This window comes from Myotis brandtii, unplaced genomic scaffold (assembly GCF_000412655.1).
Source record: "Myotis brandtii unplaced genomic scaffold, ASM41265v1 scaffold708, whole genome shotgun sequence".
Lineage (NCBI taxonomy): Eukaryota > Metazoa > Chordata > Mammalia > Chiroptera > Vespertilionidae > Myotis > Myotis brandtii.
Genome location: NW_005370777.1, coordinates 2,774,877 through 2,797,164, shown reverse-complemented (window position 1 = coordinate 2,797,164; position 22,288 = coordinate 2,774,877). Strand labels below are relative to the sequence as shown.

The following is a 22,288-nucleotide window of genomic DNA, read 5'->3' as shown; positions in this document are numbered from 1 at the left end:
CAATTTTTTTAAGATTCTTAAGTTCTCTGTGCTCTGTTATTTCAAAGAATCCCAGATTAGCTGCACTGATGTTGGGATACATATTGGTGCCATCAACAGTAGGGAAAGTGGTGTGTGTTCCCAACTGAGCCCATGTTCTGAAAGGGATGCTTGTGGGGTTTTATATGGTAAGCAGGTGTGGATAAGTTTTTAATATGAAGAGTGCATTTTTTTCTCCAATGCTTTAAATCTGTTTTATTAAAACTAAGAAGGTTAATTCTTTTAGATGCAAATGTGGGCTGAGGAGCATGATGGATTTACTAGTATTTTCGACTCCTTAGATTTGAGGTTATTGTGGGCATCGTGTCCTGGGTGAAGCTTTGGAAGTTCTTGTGACAGGTAAGTGACCATATGCTAGAAAGTGTGCTCTCTACATCAATGAAAAAATATCTATTCTACAGAACTCTGTGACCAGCATAGATAGTCATAGGCTCTATTATAAAAGACCTGTAATTATATTCAACAGTCCCTAAGTATAGGTGCCATAACTTACTCTTCTTGTCTCTTTTAAAATTAATTATAAGTATAGCAGTCATAACATGGGAATTTAAAAGAGTTAAAATTTAAGTAACTCCCTCTCCTCCTTCTGTCTCTCCCTCCCCAATTCTGCAATTCCCTTCCCATATACAACATCTATTAAAAGATTGACCTTTGTCTTTTTACACTTTTTCTTTACATACAATTGTCTATGTGTGTCAAAACTAACTGGGGGGAAATATATATTTATATCTACATCATCTATATCTATATCTATGCATATCTATATAGATAGATAGATACATACATACATACATACATACATACATAGAAAGATAGATAGAGGGAGAGAGAGAGATAATTCTCCCTCACTCAGTTAAAGTACTACCCCATATATAACTACTTTATACTTTTCTCCCCTCCCTTTTTTACACCGTACTGTGATTATAGTAATGCATATTTTAAAATGTGCTTGTAGTAGTTAATTAAGAAGACAAAAATAGCTCTTCCCATGGCAGGGGGAAATGAATATCTACTTTCATTCATCTAGTTTTACTACTAGTTGGTTCACGGATGACTGTTGATAGCCTTATTTTACCAGTGCTCTGCCAGATATATCCTTGGCTCTTACTGTGGCACATATTTTTATTACTGTGTGTTTACACTTATAAAGCCATGAGGACCCATTTCTACAAATGTACAAATGCAGATTTCTTTATTTCAAGGAGACAATTTAGATGGCCAAGCTCAGAATGGAGATCATTATGACATGTATGTGCCTGTTGTGATAATGGTATCCTAACAGATATAGTATTCAGATGTTGAGCTTTCAGAATGGTCTGCCATTCTACAATAATTGCTACATGCTTTTAGCCATATTAACAAAGAACGTCTTCAGCCTTATGTGCAGAAACCTTTATACCCTACTATTCAAAAATAGCTATTTTAAAATTTTTCAAATTCACTTGCAGCTCTGTTCTCTGCAAGATCTACCCATCTATTCCAACCATGTCAAACTGATAAAAACAGAAGAAAACAAGAATAGACTCTACATGTCACTTAGGTTGGCTGAGCGATAAGCTGAAAAAGCAAGAATTGGATGATGGAGGAATAAATGTACCATCATTTGAAAAAGAACTCTCCTCTTTCAAGCTATATATAACTTATACATTGCAAACTGAGTAAGACTATTAATAGTAATAATTATAATAACACCTTACATTTGTCCAGAAGTTACAAAGTCTTCCTCAAATTTTAATTCATTTCATCTTTTTGACAGTTCCATCAATTAGTCAGGACAGAGCCTATTATTTCCACCCTACTTCCCACCTTTGCAGGTACTTCCTGCTGCTCTTTCCCAATATGGTGATTAGATGCAGAGAAGTAAAACTCCCAACCTTGAATATCTCCTAAAAATCACGATGTTTGGGCATCATACTTGGTGATCTGTTAGAATGTGGGAATTGGGAATTTCTTCTGCAGCCAACATCCCCTCAGGGAGAATACAAATCACTGAAAAGAGCAGGTCAGATAACTTAGAATTATTGAGGTGATGCTACTTTGTTGAAATGGTGACGTGTGACACTATTAAAGATGGATAGCATGGATTAATTCCTTAAATTTATGCTTAGTTATATCACAGAGTCATTTGGATTCCATCCATCTCCCTTGTAAATTAGCCACTGATAATCACAATTATGACCCTAGGTGTGATAAGACAATGAGATGCCTCCTGAATTATTAAGAAATGTTCATTTATATCCACTCTGTATGTAGTTTTGAGTACTTTACTGCATTATCATTCCTTGAAAGTTGGTCACCTGCATATATGATATATGCATAAGATTAAATGCCAGTAATGGTGATATTTCTTTAGAAGAAGAAAGCCCCTATTCCAAAAGCTGAATAAACATAATTATATTTATAAGAATTTTTTTTTTTGCTATATTTCTGTTTGGTGTCTATAGTCTTGACTTATTTGTTCATTAGTCATAGATGCTGAGTATTTGTATAATGCTTTATTATGAATCAATGCTTTCATTGTCATATCCATTGTCCAGTTTATTATTAAACCTCAAAAGGTATTATTACCAGCATTTTCTAAACTAAGCCTCAGGGGCTACATGGTGTGCTCATAGCCACAAGGCTAATACGTGGTAGAGATGACACCCAATACCATCTTTCCAAGTCAAGAACTCTTTCTGTCAAAGCCCAGAATTTGTGTCAGGACACTGAAGCCAGCCGTGGGCCTCTCCATGTGTAAGCGCATCGGGCTGAGTTGCTTTCTAGTTCCAGTCAGAGAAACTGATATCAACCAACAAATCAGAAAATGTGTTATAATCCTATTATCAGTAAAAAGGGAAAATGCCCCCAATATTAGATAGTGTTCCATCCACCCGGAGAGGTGCATAGGATGCATGCTTTTGTAGAGAGACGGCTTTAGTTTTCCTACAACATGACCAAGACTGTGACTGAGTGGGACCCTTGGTGAGAGCCCTTTATGAGAATAGTGAGCTTTGAAAGGAAATGTAGGTGTGGGCCTTCTCCATTGGCCATGGATACAAAACAGATTTTCTGCCTGTGCTGAAAAGAACAGGCAGTGCCCATCCTAAGGAGACAGAGAGCTCTGAACACAAGGTTATCATCACCTCTCCCTTTTTTTCATTGCATTCTAATCAGAAACCTGTTATTAAACAAGCTGCCCTGGTATTAATAAGTGACATAGAAAAGTCACTGCTCATATGAAAAAGGGCACGAGAAGGTGAGGGACATCTCTAAGGAAGAAAGGTCTTTGCCAGGAATAATGATCTGTGAGGAACAAACAGTGCCAGGGAAGTAGGGCTGGTGTTGCAGAAATAGAAACCTAAAACATTAGAGCAGGCCTCTGCTTTTTAATGAAATATTGCTGATGCTGAATACTAATTTCCAATTAGGATAATGCTGTAACAAAGCCACCCTGCCCTTGCCCATTCTGGAATATGAAAGAGAAATGTTTTCTGTATTTATCAAGCCCCTTATAATTATTTTTGACATGTCAAATATACTGGGTATAGAGAGAATAGTACAAGATTGGGGGGGAACCTTTTCTAATGTGATGTCAAGTCTTCAAAGAATTGAACAAGCAGCCCCAGAAATAACCATGCTTTAAGTATGACATTGCCATTTAATAAACCAACAGAGGAAACATTGAGAGGAATTCTGTCAACATTCTGAGACTAGTGTAATTTTGAACAATCGAGCATAATGGCAAGATCAAGCTTGATGTCGAGCTGTATGACTTGTGTTTCTATGAAATTGTAAAACTTGCCAAGCACAGGGAAGGAGAAATATGTCGGGATGGAATGGAGGTGAGGATGTGGGGAGTTGGACATCTCAGTTCTGCCCCCTCTGACCTTATAGATATGAAAATCATTTCATTATGTCAAAATAGCAGAGGTGAAACCATCAAGGTTCCCTAAGAAATTTCAGTTTTACCACAGAGAAAGATACGTTTTGCATTTGGACCAGCTGAGAGTACCTGAAGTGTTGTGTCATTAAAATTTATGATCAGAATTAATTCACATTCATTTCGTTAAGGGCCAAGTCAGCTGGGTTTAATTTGTCGGGGGGAATCATAAAAAAAAGGATAATGATAAATGACAGCAGGTCCGCAGAGTGTCCAGTTAGGACCACTCAAAGATCTGATCTTTTTCTTTTTCCTTTTTTTTTTTAATGTTCCAGTCGGTGTTTGGAGGTTGTTTGTTGTTTGGGGAATCAAGCCATTTGTTGGTACTTGGATATGATATGAAATAAGTAGAACGCTTTCTAAAATCCCTCAGGTTAAAGGATTAAATCAGCCTTAAAGGAGACCTAACCATGTGGCAATAAGGAAAAGTAAGACACCCACAAGAGAGTAAGAAAGGTGCTTGTCAAGGATGATTTTTGTGCCTGGCACTGTGCTCCATGGACTTGATGGTGCTCTCAGATAAAAAGCCTGAGCATGGGGTAGCTGTCCCACAGAGTTGCTGAAAGGGTCCACTTTTGTGATCTGATGGCTCATCATCTCAAGTAAGAAACCAGATAATCTGTCTGGCTCCTCATCACCCCAGTTCTCCACATCTTCTTGGTTGCAGAGCACCTAGGACAGCACCTCTTTATGTCTCTGTAGGTGTAGGTCAGGGGTGGGGAACCTTTTTTCTGCCAAGGGCAATTTGAATATTTATAACATCATTCTCGAGCCATACCAAATTATCAACTTAAAAAATAAGGCTGCTATATATGGCCAAACATTTAATTAACTCACCCCTTATGCCTTGGCAGGGCCAGATCAAATTATTTCATGGGACTTATACAGCCCACGGGCTGGATGTTCCTCATCCCTGGTGTAAGTAATTCCCAGTTGAAGATGTTAACATCAGTTGCCTTGCGTGTTTCCTGGCCCTTCCATTTTCCTTCCAATAATTGAATTGTTATCAATAAGTTTATTTTTTCTCTAGCTTTCCAACCACCTTCTACTTCTATGTGTTCCAATCCTAAAACTGCCCCACACTTGATGATACTTGGGGCAGATAAGTATTTCTGGGGCACGCCATGCTCATCAAGAGAACCAGAGGCTGATTATTGCTAAGATCTTAGAATGAAAGTCTGCTGGTCTGTGAGTTTATAAGTTTGTGCCCTCTGAACATTGACGCTTCCATGGGGGCAGATGTAGGATTCAAATCGACACCTCGCGTGCTTTGTCTCACCATTCCATTTCCTGTATATTCTCTTTATACCAGATGAGTCTGCACACTGACCCTTTGATTCAAAATTTTAATTTTTGATTAGGGTGCTGCTTTATACATCAATACTTCCTTCCCCCCGGGATTGCTAAAGAATATGCCATCTGGGAAGGCACTGGGACGTGAGGCAAAAGTTCTCCTCCTCACTGCCAGCTGCTTGGGGACCAGCAAGTGGCTCCTAAGTCCTGGGGCATCTGGACCACAAAAAGGCAGTTCAGTGCATCCTGGGAATATCCAGGCGAAAGAATGAGCTTTACCTCAAATAGCTTCTCCCTGATTCTCCTGCTGGGCCTGCAGGCTCCTTGTTCTCTCAACCGACATTGTGCCCATTTTAGAACTGAAAGGGGAAAAAAAGGTTTCAATCTTTTCCTTTTTCTTTGTATAATACTTACTGAGTAGTTCGGTGCAAGTGGGCATTCAGCGATCATTTCCTTCTAGTACTTGCATTATTTTCTCTCAGTGATGGAAGTTTCTAGGCAGTCATTTCTGCCTAGTTGCCTGTGCAGCCTCAAAGAGTTGGGACTTAAGCATAAGCCTAAGTTTTTAAAAAATAAAGAAGGGAAGGGAAGGGGGAAAAAAAGAAAGAAACAGGCAAGCTGAATACATGGACAGATGGGATGATAGTTTTACTACACTGGAATCTCAAAATTGTTAAAATTGCTGCCCAGGTCAATTTCATTTTCGCAACTCTGTGCAGAAATCTGGATAATGTAATTTTAAAAATTAAGCAAATAATCCTTCTATGTTAGTTAAAACCTAACCTTTATAGAAACATCTACTGGCCCTTGAGGTGAGTGTCCAACAACAGTGTGAGCTCTAATGACTTTTCAGGTAGTTTGATGGATTCTGTGATCTGCCTGTGCATCACATAATAAAGGGGAATGAACTTATATGTGGAGATACGTCGCAGTAAATTTTTAAAACCAAATTATCCCTGGGCCGAAAGGATTTCCTGTGACCACAACTGATTTTCCTAAAATCTGTATTAATACTTTCACACCAAAATGGGTAAACCTTTTGATTGTTAGTGCTCAGTTGTAGCTGGAGGCTAGTCTCATACAAGCTAAATGTATAGTAATAGCAACAGCATACATTCACTGAATGCTCATTATGGGCCATGTAGTGGGTTAAGCATTTTAAATGGATTTGATCCTCAAAACCCTGAGAGGTAGAACTGTTCTCACTCCCATTTTACAAATGAGAAAACTAAGTTCATAGAGAGATAAAATAACTGGTCCAACTTGCAAAACGTGGTATTAGGGTGTGACTTCAGGAGGCCTGATTCTGTGAGACAACAGTTAGGTACATGCTCTACTCAGAGGCCCTGTTTAATCACTTTTATTCTTGCTGTTTCTCTCTTATTTGATATTTTCTACATTCATTGAGCATCTTAGACAACAGTTAGGTACATGCTCTACTCAGAGGCCCTGTGTAATCACTTTTATTCTTGCTGTTTCTTTCTTATTTGATATTTCCACATTCAGTGAGCATCTTCCAGAATTTAAGTTTTAGAGGAATAAATTCTCTTTTGAAATGATGATCAGTGAGAATTAATTTTGCTTCTGACTGCATCTAACTTATTCTGAGAGAAGGAGATGATGGCTCAATGTGAAAGAAAATGCCAAGTAGATAGCAGGAAAATGAGCCTAGGAGTCAGAACAGCTCAGACAGTAAAATGTAGTCTCTTGCATATTAATTCCACTCACATAGGAAAGAAAGAGGCAATGTAAAGAAACCACTTTCTGATATGGATCTCCATCCATGATGGCATGGTTTGGTTGCCGCGACCAAGCAAGGGGGGAAAAAAAGCAATGTGAGAGAGTAGACTCAAGCTAAGCTGCCTAGATTCAAATACTGGCTCTACTACTTCCTGCCATATGATCTGGGGCAAGTTCCTTGCTGCCTCTGTGACTCTATTTTGTAAAAGAGAAATAATAGGACCTACCTTATAGGGTTGTCACGGGGATTAAATGAGTTCATGCCAATAAAGCATTTAGAGCACCTCTTGGCACACAGTAAGGACCCTACGGGTGTTTGCTGTATCTTCACCATCATGATCATCCTCATCATGAGGCCCTCGAACATTGTGTGGCAAAGATAGCGACAGTGGTTTTATATTTAGATATTCTCAGGGCTTTTATATAGAAAGAGGAAATAATATATTCGATTTATTTTAGACTTTGCTAAGTAAAGCAGTTCTTAGATCACCTAGATTTCTTTTGGTTTCAGAGTCTGAGTGGTAATTTATAAGTTTATTCAACTAATGTGTTGCCATGACTCAGTCTGAAGGAGGAATTTTGCTCCCAGCAAAAAAAGAGGATTTAGCATCTTAATTGAACAATTATAAAATAGAAACAGCCTGACCACTATCCTGAAAATGTGAAGATGGGAGTGGCAAAAAAAGGGTGGGGGAGATAATTCTGCCTTCAAGGTCCAAGGGATCAGGGAAACCGGGATTTGGACTTTGACATAGCAAATTTATGGTGGGGTGATATTGGTAAATCATAGCTCACGAAGCACAGTTCTGATAGATTCCCACACATGTAAGTCTTCCCCCTGCTTCCTGCAAGTCATTGGAATGGATTCTCTCTGACACCCTCTGAGGGCATCCATGGGGATGAGACAGGCTTTCTTCCTTCGAGGCAATTTGGTCCAACTCTGCCCACTCACAGGTGAGGAAGCCTGGCGAAATTCCAGAGGTGATTAGTATTGAACCCATTATTTCACAGGGTTCAGTGTGTTTGGGTGGAAGTGTGAGAAGCCTATAATTTCATAGCTGCTAGTAGAACATTTCTGTTAAACCTCTTTTTCTTCTAGAATTCTGAAAGGATCTCACATTCAAGATGATTTGAGGGCATTGCACCCACAGTTGTTACTCAGTCTTAATGGTGCAGGTGGGAAGAATATAAATATTTCCTTCAAAATATTGATGATCATTTTGACCTATTTTTTTGTGAGATCGAAATCCTCTTCTCAATTATTGAAACTTTGAGGATTTTTCTCCCATAAATATAAAATTAGAGTCATAAGCTTAACTTAGACCAGTTAGGAAAAAGTATTACATTTTAAAATTGTGCCACCAGTGTTCTGTTGAGAAGAAATATGACATGGTTAAACCAAATTCTGAGTTATCAACTATTTCAATGCCCATATTCACCCTTGCCTATAAAGTGGAAGCATTCTTCTTATATTTATAAGTCCTTTGAATTACATTCCAAATGACTACCATGCAAATAAATTAGAACCGCAATCATGTCATGCTTTTTCTTTGTCATCATGGGTCATTGTCATCAAATGGTTAGTAATTTCATTGTGCTTGCGTGATTAGGGGGAGACGTAGCACCGAGCATCCATGGGTCAGCTATGTGGACTCTAGCTGCCAAAGGCGCTTCTCCATCTGAACAGAGCGCTTTGCTCAGCCAGTGTAGACATGGCCTGATAAACAATGGAACTTCTCCCCTGAGAGCTGAAGTTCGGATTGATCTAAGTCTTTAACTCAAAAAAATGTGCACAGGTTTGATGAGCAGTTCAAATGCCTTCCTTTTAGCAAAACGGGAGCTTAAATTGGCAGTAATATGAAGAACAGCATCATTTGTGATGAACTTGAAAGGCAGTAGCACTCACAGTTGCACAAGCTAATCAAGGGTCTATCAAATCAAAGTTTTACCATAAGCTTAAACATCTGTGACAGGGAGGTTGTTCTTGCCGGCTTACATCTGTCAGGTCTTAACACTACACCTGTCAGAGTGCCACATGGCTCTGTCACTTTTAACCAAGATGTCACAGATATTGTGGGAAGCAACCTGCTTTGTGTTTTCTTCTCTAGGACTTTACTAGGAAAAGCTAACGTGAAAGGAATTTTTTTTAACACTGCATTTTTATTTTGCAGATTCTCAGGCTGATGGAGTGGTGACGGAGTGGATTGACAACTGTAGTTTCTCCACTCAGTGCAGAATGGCTGCAGGGAACAAATGCAGACATGCCCAGAGAAGTCTGCCCAGGGTGAAACAGATATCTTTGAGGTTTAAATCAGGTGTGTGAAAAATGCTGGAAACGTGACTTTTGGGGTGGTTTTTCAAAGTTTTCTTTTGCATTTATATTTGTCAAGGAAAGTGGAAAGGTTGGTGGCTTTTGCCTGTCCTCCCAACTCCTTTAATGCTATAAAATACCCCCGAAAGGCTAACCTAACCTCTCTCCTAGGATTTGCTTTACTCTACTTTACTGCCCGGACGGCCCTCTATTTCATCAAAACTTTAGACTTTAAATACACGATTGTATTTTTTTCATAGCCAAAAAGAGGTTTGTTTTGGAGATATTTTAATATTGGAAATTGAAGTTTGATAGGCTTTATTTACAACTTGTCAATTTCCTTAGAAACATAAATACTATTGGTAATATATGAGTTAGCTACAAAGTACTGAAGAAAACATCATTCAAGTTATCTTTAAAAATATATGTTCACATTATCTTTAAAAGGTTGTTAAATGGCGCAGAAAAAGCAAGCAAAGTTATCTTTTTTTTTCAGAAAATGTAAACCACATTTTCTTACAGGATGAAGTTTTACCTAAAAGCCTCTGTTTAATTTATTCAGAAACTACACAATTTTTGTTGCTATATTTTGTTAGAAAGGAAGGAGAGGCTGTTTCTACAGGTGTCATAGAAAAATCAATGCTGAGCCACGGATTACTGGGTCCCATAGAACCATGGACACATGGCAGTGAAATTCTTCTCAAGGTGAGTGGGGGCATTGATTTTCCTTCTCATGCCTGAAGAAATATGACACAAGGAATGGAGGCTAAACTTAGACTTAGAGACAAGTCTGATTTGAAACTATGCCTTCAAAAAATTAGTGACAATTTTTTTTCAAGAAAACAAATGAGGAAATTGAATGAACATTTGAACATATATATGTTTCTCATACGTTTCTTTTAGATTTACTTCTTTTCTTTATTCATTTGTGTGCTTCTGAAGGGAAAAAAATGAACTATTTGACCAACATTTTAACTATAATTCAGAGCCAGTAATTTCTTTGTGGAGTAATTGTGTTACACACTATAAAACAGTCTCTCTTTTAAAACAACCAAGAATGCAATAGTTCTTCAGCTTCTAGGAAAAAGCATATTACTTACACATTCATACTTAAAAATGAGTCCACCTCTCATCTTCCTTATTGAAACAGTGTGTTTTTCCAGCTAATTTGTGCCCAAATGTTTAGACACATACTTGTTTATTTGTTACTTATTTTACAGTTTCTTCTAGATTTTGCAAAGTTGAAAAGCTATACCTAACGCATTGGTTATTTTGCCGCATTGCTTAGCATTCTATCCACGCAGGCAGGCGGTGTTCCTAGGTCTGGAAGGATAAATCCCAGGGGAAGTGAGCTGCAGAACATTTTATGCATCACTCATTCTATTATGAGCCCTCTGCTGCTCCATCTCTACAAGGTAAGAGATTTATTGTGCGTTGGCTTCTGGAAGTAGGAAATGACGTATGTTAATGGCTCTCACTTCAAAGTGTATGTGTTTGGAACTCATAATGGGGATTATAGAAATCGTTTTATAAGTAAAAGAATAACTGGAACAATTTAAGTCACTCACACACGCTCTGGCACGTTCATCTGTCCCCAGGTAGCATTTGGTTGTTCTACCCCGAGACCCACATTCTGTAGTATTGTCTCCCTCATGTTAAGTGAAGTGGTAAATTGTTCATTTTTATAATGAATTTGAGCAGAGTTATGTGATCGAGAAAGATAATTCAGGTCTCAATGTAGAAAATTACCAAATTACCAGTTTCCTATGTCTAGGGGTAGATATAATTTGAGTTTTAATATTTTGTGGGATCAAAAATTGATTCTGAGAAATTAAAATATGCTAGCAAGTTCATGGTAATATATAAAATTACCTTAATATTATTTTTTATTGCTACCCAGTGGAAAATTCTTACTCTTTTTTTTCTTATCCTAAATTTCAGACTGGCTGAACCCACGACAATAACAATTGTTTACAATTATCTAGTTAATACCCTAACTCTGATTATTTTGAACACAATGTCCTATAAGAAAGACTATTTGAATGATTTTACTGCATTAGTAATAAAACAACAAAGAAAAATGAAACATTCTGAATGTACCATCTGATGAGGTGAGATTTTGCCCTGTCCCATTAAATGAGATTACATTTGATTTTATTTGTCATTATCCCAGCCCCAAGAAAGTTTTCATTTATCAATTTGACACACGAACCTATAATATAAAGCTTCATATACATTGTCTAAACTGTGACCAATTTGAGACATTTAAAGCCAAACTAATGGATTTTCTTTATGTATTCATTACATTATTTCCATTATGTTTCAACCTTTCCAGCTTAGAAAATTATGACTCATTTAGCATGCACATATTTAAATAAAAAATAAATTATGTACATTATCATTGTTATGGGAGGGAAAGGCATACTATTCTCTAACTTTTGATAAGGTTTAACTGTTGATGTGTGAATTCTTAAATGTGAACAAACCAAAAACAATGGCATACTTTCAAGTGCTCTTCAGTTAAAATGGGAAATACAGATTTGGTGGTGGTAAGGGACAGCCTTTTGTTTACTGTTGTAAAGTATAACATCTGCATGAGAAGAAAAAAATGTATAAAAGACAATGGAGAGATAACAAAGGAATTGGACATATGGAAAGCCCCACATGTCTGTGGACACGATATAAGGATATTAAATATCCAGCACTTGTTATTTGGTACATATCCATCAAAGTGGTCAGGTGTTCTCTTTGTATTCCCAAAATATTAGTGTTTTCAACACCGTTTATCTTTATATCAAAGTCTCCCACAATATGTAAAATATGTTTTATCCATATCCGAGTAGCATGATAGTAGCTAGTCTCTCTTTGGGTTAAGCACATCACATGACGTTGCCTAAAATGTTGCCAAGTCGGATTTCTACTAGATAATTTATAGTTTGTAAAGTATCATGAATCTGCGGGGGAAAGCGACAATTAATTGAAGCATAATTATCCTCCATGTGAAAGTGGTCTGGGATGCCACATTGGGCCAGCACGATGTCTTGGATTCATTACCACTTTCTTCATTTGCTTTGTTGCCATCCTCCAGGTCCTTTCTGGGTGCATCTCTCTTTTGTTTCCCTTTGACTCTATTGTATTTCAGCTGACAGTGAAAGAACAGAAACCGAGCAATAAGACTGCACGGCTACGTTTTCCAGAGCCACCAGCTGGGAGTTAAGTTGACTAAGGTTGTGAAAGCCCAGCCCATTTGGATCACAGCAGGCATGGCAGGTAAAAGCATTTCTCTATTAAAGTATACATACTTTGTTTCTTCAGGTTCTTGGTCTAATTTTCTCTTGTTTGCCAGTTTTGGGGGGGCGGGGAGAAATGAAAATAGGTTGAGGACCAAATGCCTCGGGTATTTAATCAAATGCCCAGCAACTCTTGATGATAGGGTGCCGAAATTTCACTTTCGAGGATTAACTATGGTGGCTTTTGTCCACCCAAATGCATGTCTCCTTCTACCCAGCATGTTGTTGGGCTACTTTCTGCCATTGCCTAAATACAATGTGGTGGAAAAATTCCAAATAGTTTTAATAATAACTCCTGAGTGAGCAGAAACTAAACATGCAGGGTGAAAATGCTCATAAAATATAGCTATTGTTGGAGTTCCTCAAACAGCCCAGTTAAATGCTACTGTTTACTTCTATTAAAACAAGACATTGAGAATTGATTTCACTGTGTTCTGTTAATTTGATTACTCTCTCATAAGTGGTAAGTATAAACCTCCTTAAATAGTTTGTGAAGCTCATTTAATCAAGCAAATATCCTAAAGCATATCACTATATTGGTCCTTGACCTTTTGACCTGTCACCCTGCCTTGTCAGATGCCTTTTTCTCATGTCCTTGCATTGAAAGCTTAGGCATCAGCCTTTCGCTGTCAGCAGCAGACTGTAGAATTGTACCCTCAGGGGCATTTCCTTGCAAGTGGTGAAATTGGGATGAATAATATCAGTTTGCATTCATATTGGATATATTTTTAGGAAGCTTAAGAGGACTATACAAGAGTCACTTAGAAGGGATAAATGTAATATACATTTAAGGTGAGAAAACTAAATTGTTGTGATGTATCAGATTAGAGTGATAACATCAAATATTCCTCAGCTAGTTCCCACATGCCCTATATTGAACTAAATTTCACGAAGTCTCTTCCTCACTGAGTTTAGAGCCTTCATATTCATCTTCCTTCTCTGGAGTATACCCTAGTTTGTTCTGTTTTATGTTCTATGACTAGTCTATGGATATATCTTACCAGGTTAGATCTAAAGTTAACAGAGGGTGCCACGGAAAACTAAAATAACTGTTTTTGAAATTTTAGCAAAAACAACAACAACATAGAAATGATTAAAAGCCCCATGGATGCCTGCACCATGACTGGACCTGGAATCTTTTCAACAGTATAAGGTCCTTTCTGTGTTAGCAGGCAGATCAATTCTGTAACCACTTTGGCCTCAAGTTCACAAAGACTTTTTTTATATTTATAAATGTCCCTTGGGGTCCATGAGGAATCTGTGATACTCATTTATTTTCTAAAGAAAGGTTCTGGATCAATAAGTTCAAAATATTTCAGAGTTGCCAAGGACTTCTTGTTTGACCAGCTCAGCACTGCCAAACACATGCCCAGATTCTCTCCGACACCCGACACCCGACATGGCTGACCCCCACCACACTTTAGTGCATTGAATGGCCTGGTAGTCTAATAGCGTGAGTTCTAACATTTGTCTAGTTGGTGCTGTCTGGTTTTCAAAATCCTTTTTCTCAGGAGAGTCATGGTTTGGGGCAAGAGGTAAAAGGACAGGAGACAAGGATAATGATATTTTTGCGATTCATTTTCTAATTTGTTAAATGAAAAATGCTGGAGAATAAAATGTCTTTCTTTTGGTTTTGGTTCAAATAATTGTCTGAAATGTGAATCACAGCATAATTGTCATGAAGAAGAGAAAAGGAAGGAATCAGTTACCCTTCAGCTGCTCTGGTTCCGAGGGACCCACTATGCTATCTGTTAATAATAAGCTAAAAGGAAGGGTGCGCCATTCCTCTCTAACATGACATAAAAAAACAGTTCCCTAAACAGATTCATTTTAAAATAGGAAGGTCAGAGGCCCATAATCCAGGAGAAGTACGTGCGTACATGTATTCATATGCACATACTTGTCCAAATGTTTCAGCTAAGTAATAAAAATGGTGAAGAGGAGAGAATAGGACCCCCTAAGGGTTTGAGGGCTGTTGGTGTTGCCTTAAGCAGGCACCAAAGCAAGTCCATTTTTAATTTGAAGCTTTGGGTTTTAGATTAGATATTCACTCATATTTTACATTCTGTTCCACTATGTATCATGATAGTTGTATTATTTTAAAAAGTTTGAGTTCCTTACCTTTGAGAAAATCTGGTGTTTGAGTCAACTGTGCTATGTTTGCCCTTTAATGACTTATTCAGAGAACATTTATTGAGCTTCTATTATGTGCCAGGCACTATTTTACCTCTTTCCCCCAATGCTATCTCATATCCCAGACACTTTTATTTAATTCTGAAAAAGCACAGAGTAGACGTATACAAGGTTATGAGACTGATGAATTGACAGTAGACAGGTGAGTTGTAAATTACCATAATAACGTGATACTGTGCACATTTTTTTTTTTTTGCCCAGGGATTTTATATGATCATTCTCAGAATTTAGCTGAAAGCCTCATAAAAGTTGTAAATTTTGATTAAACTTAAAGCAATTCCTTCAAGCTTTAAAGGTTACCTTTTCTTTGTTTTTTAGAGATACAGAAAGTTCTCACTTTCCATTTCTACTTTTGACAAGAGCTCTTTGCTTAATGTTTATAACCTTCTGTTTTCACTTTTCCCTCCTTGTTTTCCATCTTTTCTGACAATGAAATGCAGCATTTTTTTCCTTCATAGTCCAATTTCATGTACTTGGTATGTGTTAAAACCTGAGTGGATAGGGGGCTCTGGCCTCTTTGCTGCAGGGCCTAAAATAGTGTGTGTGTGTGTGTGTGTGTGTGTGTGATGATAGAAATATTGCATCTTAAATTTAGGACACAAATGTACTGGTTAACTTGGAATTGGATTGACTAGTTTGAGTTTTTACTCTACCACTTTCTAGCTGTATAAACATCAGTGTCTAAACCTGCTTCTTTAGTTATTAAATGAAGCAAGTAACATACAACTCCAGTTGGAATGCTATAAAGATTAAATGCAATAATGAGTGTAAAGCACAGTGGTTGGCTTATGGTAAAAGATCAAAAAATGTTAGAATAATCTTTAGTGTTACTATTATTTATTACGTGCCTGTGCATATACACATCTACCCCCAGACAAGATTTTTCTATAGGATGCATATTCAAAGAATGATGGCTACTGTTAGGCAAAATTGTGAAGGGACAGATCCGCCTTCAGCATTGCCAGTTTCTTTGAGAAGGTGTATTCTTTCCTTACTCTCTTCAAACGTCCAGTGCCCTGCCTCTCATCTTCCCTTTCCTGCTAAAACCTCCTTCCAAGTAAGGACCGAAATTTTATCTACACAGAGGTCTAGATGATTGAAAACATTGGGGGGATTGTCCTTGTAAAGGTCATGACCTCTTATCAAAGATCAAATACTGGGCTGATGACATGGTAGACATCTGGCAGCAGCTGGAGACATTTGTTTGTGGGGTGATCTCTCCCTTGCCTTCTGGAGCTCTCCCGAGGTGGGAATGGTTAACTAGGCCAAGGGATGCGGTTAGTTCTGCTGCCAAAGGTGCCTACTGGGGCTCCCCTGGGGGTTTGTCTGACATCCTCAAAGGCTGCCTCCCTCTCCAAGCCTGGAGCCATTTAGGAATGATTGTCAGCTTTCCCCCCTTCTTTTTTTTCCCCGTTTGTGTCTGTGGGTTTTTGGATCTAGTTATGCCTGAGACCACAAGCTGTATTCCTTTAAACCTTTTTCCCTAATACTCTTCTTTATTTTTGGATATACACCTATTATTTTTTCTACCCACATCTCATCCATATAATTCATTTTTAGTTGCCCATTGTATTTCTTTTACAAAGGCATGTATTCATGATTTAAAGTTTTCACACATCAAACCATTATGCTGAGACATTCTCCTGACATGGTCTTCTTTTTTATGTAACTCTACTTCACCTCTATTTTTTGGTGTACAGATTTGAGAGTTTGAAGGACCAGGTTCAAGTTGAAGGTATGCCTTCACCAACAATCTATGCTTGGAAAACCAATTTCTCACCCTGGGTTTGTCAATGAAGTTGGGATAACAAGGTCTGCCATGGTGTTGTAAGAATCAAATCAATGTTTTGTAAACTCAAAAGTAATTAGAAGCTTTCTGGCCTTCTTTTTGCCCATCATAACGCCCCCTCAAGTAACATTTTTAAGGGAGGGCAGTGGAGACACACATTATATTAGTAGTTTGTGAAAGAAAAGATAGGATCATCTCTGTCTGACATCGTTGCTTGTTACTGAAATAGCTACATGTGCTTCTTTTAATCATGGTCAGTTCCCTCTGCCAGTGTGACATCTTTAATGCAGGGACAATTCTCCAGAGGAGAATATTCTGAGATGAAAATATGAGGGGAAATGTCCACTAGTAGACAAGAGGCCAGCAATGATGGGCTAGATCTATAAGCAGCTTCTCAAAGGATCCTGTAGAGCTTCTGTATGATTAAGCTGAGATGCCCCATGTCACTCCAAAGTGTAGACTAGGACCTTGAGGCGTAACGTTTGCAGGGTCCTCTACACAAGTGAGAGACAATAAAAACTAGTAGTTTTTGAGTACCTATTATGTGCAAAACACTTTCAATACTAATAACTGCTAACTTTGGAGTTCCGCTAAACACCAAATAGGCACAGAGTGGCAGACTTACCCAGTTATCTAATCCTTACAACTTTTGGACACTGGGATTATGTCCATTTTATAATTGAGGAAAATGAGGGCCCCCTGACACCAAAGGCAGTGTTTTCTGGATTTTCCCCCAAATCTGGAAAAATAGACAGCATTCTGTGCATTTTACAGATGAGGCAATGGGGACACAGAAGGTTTATGTAAGTTGTCCCCATGGCTCTAAGTGGAGGAGCTGGAATCCCACCCACGTTGACCTGACCTCTTCATATTAGGCCACACTGCCAGTCTGAGTACTCTAAATCTCAAAAAGAACCTGTCCCCCTCCTAATTTACATGTTGTGTATTGATATTTTCATAAAATAGAATAAAACTGAATTACTGGGGACAATAGAATTTAAAAAGATATACAAAACTCAATTTCTGTCCTTTATTGTTTCATTCAACAAACATAAAATTCCTCTGTCGCATTGCTGGAGATGCGTCTGAACACTTTCTCATGATTTCTGGTTTATCTTATGGGGGGCCAATAACAAAACTGCTGCACCAGCACTGATGCATGGGAAATGCTTTGAAAAGAACAGCTCTAAACCGTTGGGATATGAAGATAAGGCAGTTTCTTCCCTCATTAAAAGAAGGCTTATAGCCATAGGTTTGATTTCAACATTTACCAGTAAGGCCTTGAATAATACCCAGGTTGGCAATATACTAAAACACAGTTAAATATTGAAAGTCGTGGCCTCTATTTTTGCATTTTTTTTTTATCTCGCTAACATTAAATAGAATGTCTTAACAATATACCAAGAGGAATTCAATTAATTTTGGATAGAACACATCTATACTTTGAAGACCTATCCTCTCATAACCTACATAACCAAGAAATGTGGACCGTTGTAAATTAGCTTATTTGATAGAATAGAGATACCAATATATTGCAAGTATATCACTTTCTCTCCAGAGGACAGGCTCATTGTTGTGTTGATTAATTAATATTCTCTCCTGCTGCATCCAAGTAGGTTAAAGAAATGAAAAGAAACACGATAACAAAGCCAGCACAGCCAACATTTCTGGTTAGTTCCCACAGTGACTACAGAAATGCTTGTCACCTGCTTCCTCTTCTGGGCAAAGTTAGCTTAATGATGGCTCCTTTTTCAATATTTCTGGAAGCAAGTCTTAGAGTAGAATGGCCATGAAAAATAGCAAACATGTGTTTCCCAGAGGAAAACATGGTCTGTAGCAAGTGCCATCTCCACATCCATCTGTAGCAGTGTCTGCAGGAGATAAATGAGAGATAATGGCTTAATAATCAGAACATACAGAGTTGCTATTTATGAAATTTATTTAGCCTGCCTCACAACTCTTGGCTACTAAGTAGACTTTGGATGGGGCCACACAGCATTTAAGGGTCATTGATGAGGAGTGCCAAAACGACAGTAAATGTCAGTGAAAGTGTGAAGGTAGCACATTCTTGTACATGACAAGAAAGTGTTAAGAATAAATCCCAGGGTCCTATTTTTGTCCAGACACATGCTCAATACCCATCCAGAATCCTGCAGTTCTGAATATGCATAAAGACAACTGAACATTTAAGGAAGTTGATAGTAAGTGCTAAAAATATGTCAGTCACTGTTCATTTATTAAGAGAGACGGATACACTTAAAACACTATTTTTAAAAACAAAACTAAGAACTTGGCATCATGCCTTTACATGTGCCAGTACAGCTTTTCTAAGGATTGGAGTCACTATAGTGAATGAAAACACTCATTCCCTATTCTATTCCAGACAGGGAGACAGATGTCCATCTCGTATTAAATATGAGACAACAGGGTATGTAGAGGGCATAGTGGGTGTAACTAACTAGGGGATCTAGCTAAGTCTTGGGGTGTGTCTGAGATAGTTTCCTCAGTAAGTGAGGTCTTAGTTGGGAACTGGAGCACCCATGGAAGCTAGCCAGGAGTGAATAGAGGCTGAGATTGGGCAGAGGTTGAAGTCCAGAGATAGGATGGAGTGGGAGAAGTTGTTGAGCTAGGATTGGATGTCATAATAGGGTAGACCTGTTGACTAAATCCCAGAATATAAGAATTGGGTCTATAACCCCGGATCCAGAGCAGTGGAAGACCACTTACCAAGAGACAAAAGACCTAAGCGCTACTGCCAACTCAGACATGTTCCTTAGGTCAGCTTGCTTGTGCCCCTTGGTCTATCACAATTCTTTTGCTCACATCTGTAAAAGTGTGGAAATGATACAGGATGGGGGTAAAAGTAAGTTTAGAGTTGTTTATATGGAAAACAATACAATAATTGCTAAATAATAATACAAGAATAAATTCTGTTTTGAACACTCACAACTGTAAGGGGTGTATTATCATAAAACCTCAGCTTTTAGCATTGACTTTTATACTACCAATAACGGAAGAATCTGAGTATTGTAATTTTTTTTTAAACATGACGAAAGAAGTTCTTAGAAAAAAATATTTTTGTTAAAAGGGGGTTCCATATCTTTTCAGATTTATTTTAACCATATCTTGTAGATCCCAATACATAGGGTTTCAAACTTCAATTTGTTTTATATCCAGAATATTAGCATAGGAAAATGAGTAATTTCACTCATCATCACAATGAGTTCTGCCCTTTGAAACATGGAAAATGATGCTTAGACTTACTCTATTATTAGAGAAGGAAATGGTAAAGGGAGTAATATAAGAAGGATTACCTTCCTAGGGGTCTTGGTCACCGTTGTTTGAGAGCCTCTCATTTTAATCTTCATGTTAGATTCAGCTCACTTTTATTTCATTTTGCTGTTGATGGCCCATCAAAGGTTTTAATTGGAAAATACTAGGTTCTCATTTTCTCTCTGGGATTTATATATTTTTTGGAATCGGTGAAGTGTAGTTGTCAGATGGATACAAATTATTTAGAAGTGTGTAAGGCAAAAATCAATGTAATTCCCCGAAGGTACTCACACAGCAATTAAAAATATTAATATGCAACTCCTATATTATGCTCATAGAATCACAGGAACAATTTTGAGTTAAGAATATAACTTACTAGTCAGGTAATCAGTGCTGAATGCAAATCTTCTCAAGTGAATGACTGCTTGCAAAGAATGGGTTTCCACAAAAGTAGAAACAAACATTGACAGCTGCATAGGGCCATGTGTAGATTTCTCTTACTGTAGTGTAGCAGGTGCTTGGATATGACAACAAAGACTGAAAAAGTTTACAGTGAAAACTAACCGAAAGTAACACTTGTTTTCTGCAGCAATGAATACTTCAGGCATCTTATTGTGACTTGCAAATAGTTTATTTCATGCAAACCTTAAATATATATGGTGACAATAACATGTATTACTAACTCTTGTCATTCTTCTTACCCATCAACTAACAAGATGTATGTAGGAAGTGATGCATATTGATAAGTGGATAATGCACAGGGGGCTTCTGTTCCATACAGATTCTTCTAGAGGTTTTAGTATAATCTAAAAAAAAAAATTCAGAGCTGGATTGAAATTTTGGTATCACCCTGTCATGACAGGGTGTTTAAAATGAATTTAAGAAAATTCCTACTCATATAGTTCTTATTACAAAAAGAATCAAAATTTGATTTATAAATTTTTAGATAGAATGGAAAGAAGATATGGTCAGATCTAGGTATATAAAAAGCAGTTTATTTTCTTATGTATTTCCAATTAGATAAATACACAATCAATTTAATACATGGAGGTGTGAACCATTTAAAATATGTATCGACTTCTGTATATATGAAGTCTTTTTATTATTGAAAAACCATTTATTTTAATAAAAGTAGCCATTATAAGTGCATTTAATGGTACATTGTATTCTAATATATGTCAGGTAGGTAGATTGAAAAACATAAACATACATGACCACATAAGATTTTATATTATAATGTAATGGACAGGGATATATTAGTTACCAAGCTATCTTGTTAATTCTCCAAATATAACTTTATAAATGACTTTAGGATCTCCTTCCTTTTTACCTATTTAGCTAATTGTAAAAGTGGTCTTTGTGTTCAACATAATAGACATATCAAAATGAAAATAATTATGAGTTTCTTTCCTTATCTGGATTTTCCCATCATAAATTCTCAGTGATTAATATAAAACATGATTATATCAAAACTATTTTTCAATTCAATATTTACTCTCTATATCCTAGGCACTGTGCTAGGCTTTTGAGATAGAGATGAGTGAAGATCTCTTAATTAAATTACCTGGAATTAGACAATGATCCAGGGGTATGACAAAAGGACAGCGGGGCAAAATCTAAAAGTCGAAAGTAGTAAAATGTAGTGACGGAGGCAGAGACTACATAATCAAGATATATAACATTGCTTTTATTTTTTAGTACAATATCGGAGGTTTCAGCAGAAAGTCTTAAATTATTCTGTCAGCTCTAAAAGAAGACAAATATTTAGACAGGAATCAGCTGCTCTTCTTTACTAGATTTATCACTATGTAAGGCGGCATAAGTAAAAGGGGGCTCGAGTCACTGACTTAATGTTCTTGAGTTTGTGTGGTAAAGTGATTCTCAGAAAGTTCATCCTTTGAATAGGATTTCAATCAGGAGCCCATCATTACTTGTCTCAACAGCCATCTTTGTCATTGCTTGAATTGTCGTTTACACTCTAGCTAGTAAGAATCAAGCTAGACCTTTGAGAAGGGATAATTATTAATTTTATAAAGACTCCATTATAAGAGTAAGCTGATACTAGACTTCCTCTATTCTGTTTGTGTCTTAAGTCAAGCCTTTAACTGACTGTCATAGACAATTTTTGAAGCCTGCCTCCAAGTAGAAAAAGCTTTTTCATTAATACGTTCTCCGGGGTGTGACATAGTGGGACTGAGACTAAACTTGCTGGCCTGGTTCTGCTCTCAACCACTTAAATAAAAATAAGTGACTTTATATGTTAGGGCTTCCATGTAATCAGCATAAAAATCACTGTACTTTCCTCCCACATTCAGGCTGAGAGCCTGCCATATAGGATAAATCATTTTATAATGAAATCCTCTTAGATGGACAATTAGGATGGTTCCACCTCCTCTGGCTTCCTTTCCCTTTCTTTTACTGCTATTCCCCCTCTCCTC

The 22,288-nt window shown here is 37.5% G+C and overlaps 1 long non-coding RNA gene across 2 annotated transcripts in view; it reads left to right on the top strand.

The window, feature by feature from the left end:
• The first annotated feature begins 9,171 nt into the window (after nucleotides 1–9,171).
• LOC102243525 overlaps nucleotides 9,172–22,288 on the top strand; it is a 62,099-nt gene continuing 48,982 nt past the window's right edge. The window contains exons 1-5 of one of the 2 annotated variants that reach the window (XR_001359845.1): nucleotides 9,172–9,309; nucleotides 9,902–10,010; nucleotides 10,610–10,720; nucleotides 11,247–11,416; nucleotides 12,448–12,575. This is a non-coding gene — a long non-coding RNA (uncharacterized LOC102243525). Of the gene's footprint in view, nucleotides 9,310–9,901; nucleotides 10,011–10,593; nucleotides 10,721–11,246; nucleotides 11,417–12,447; nucleotides 12,576–22,288 lie in introns of both variants that reach the window. The other variant, XR_001359844.1, reaches the window with a different exon arrangement.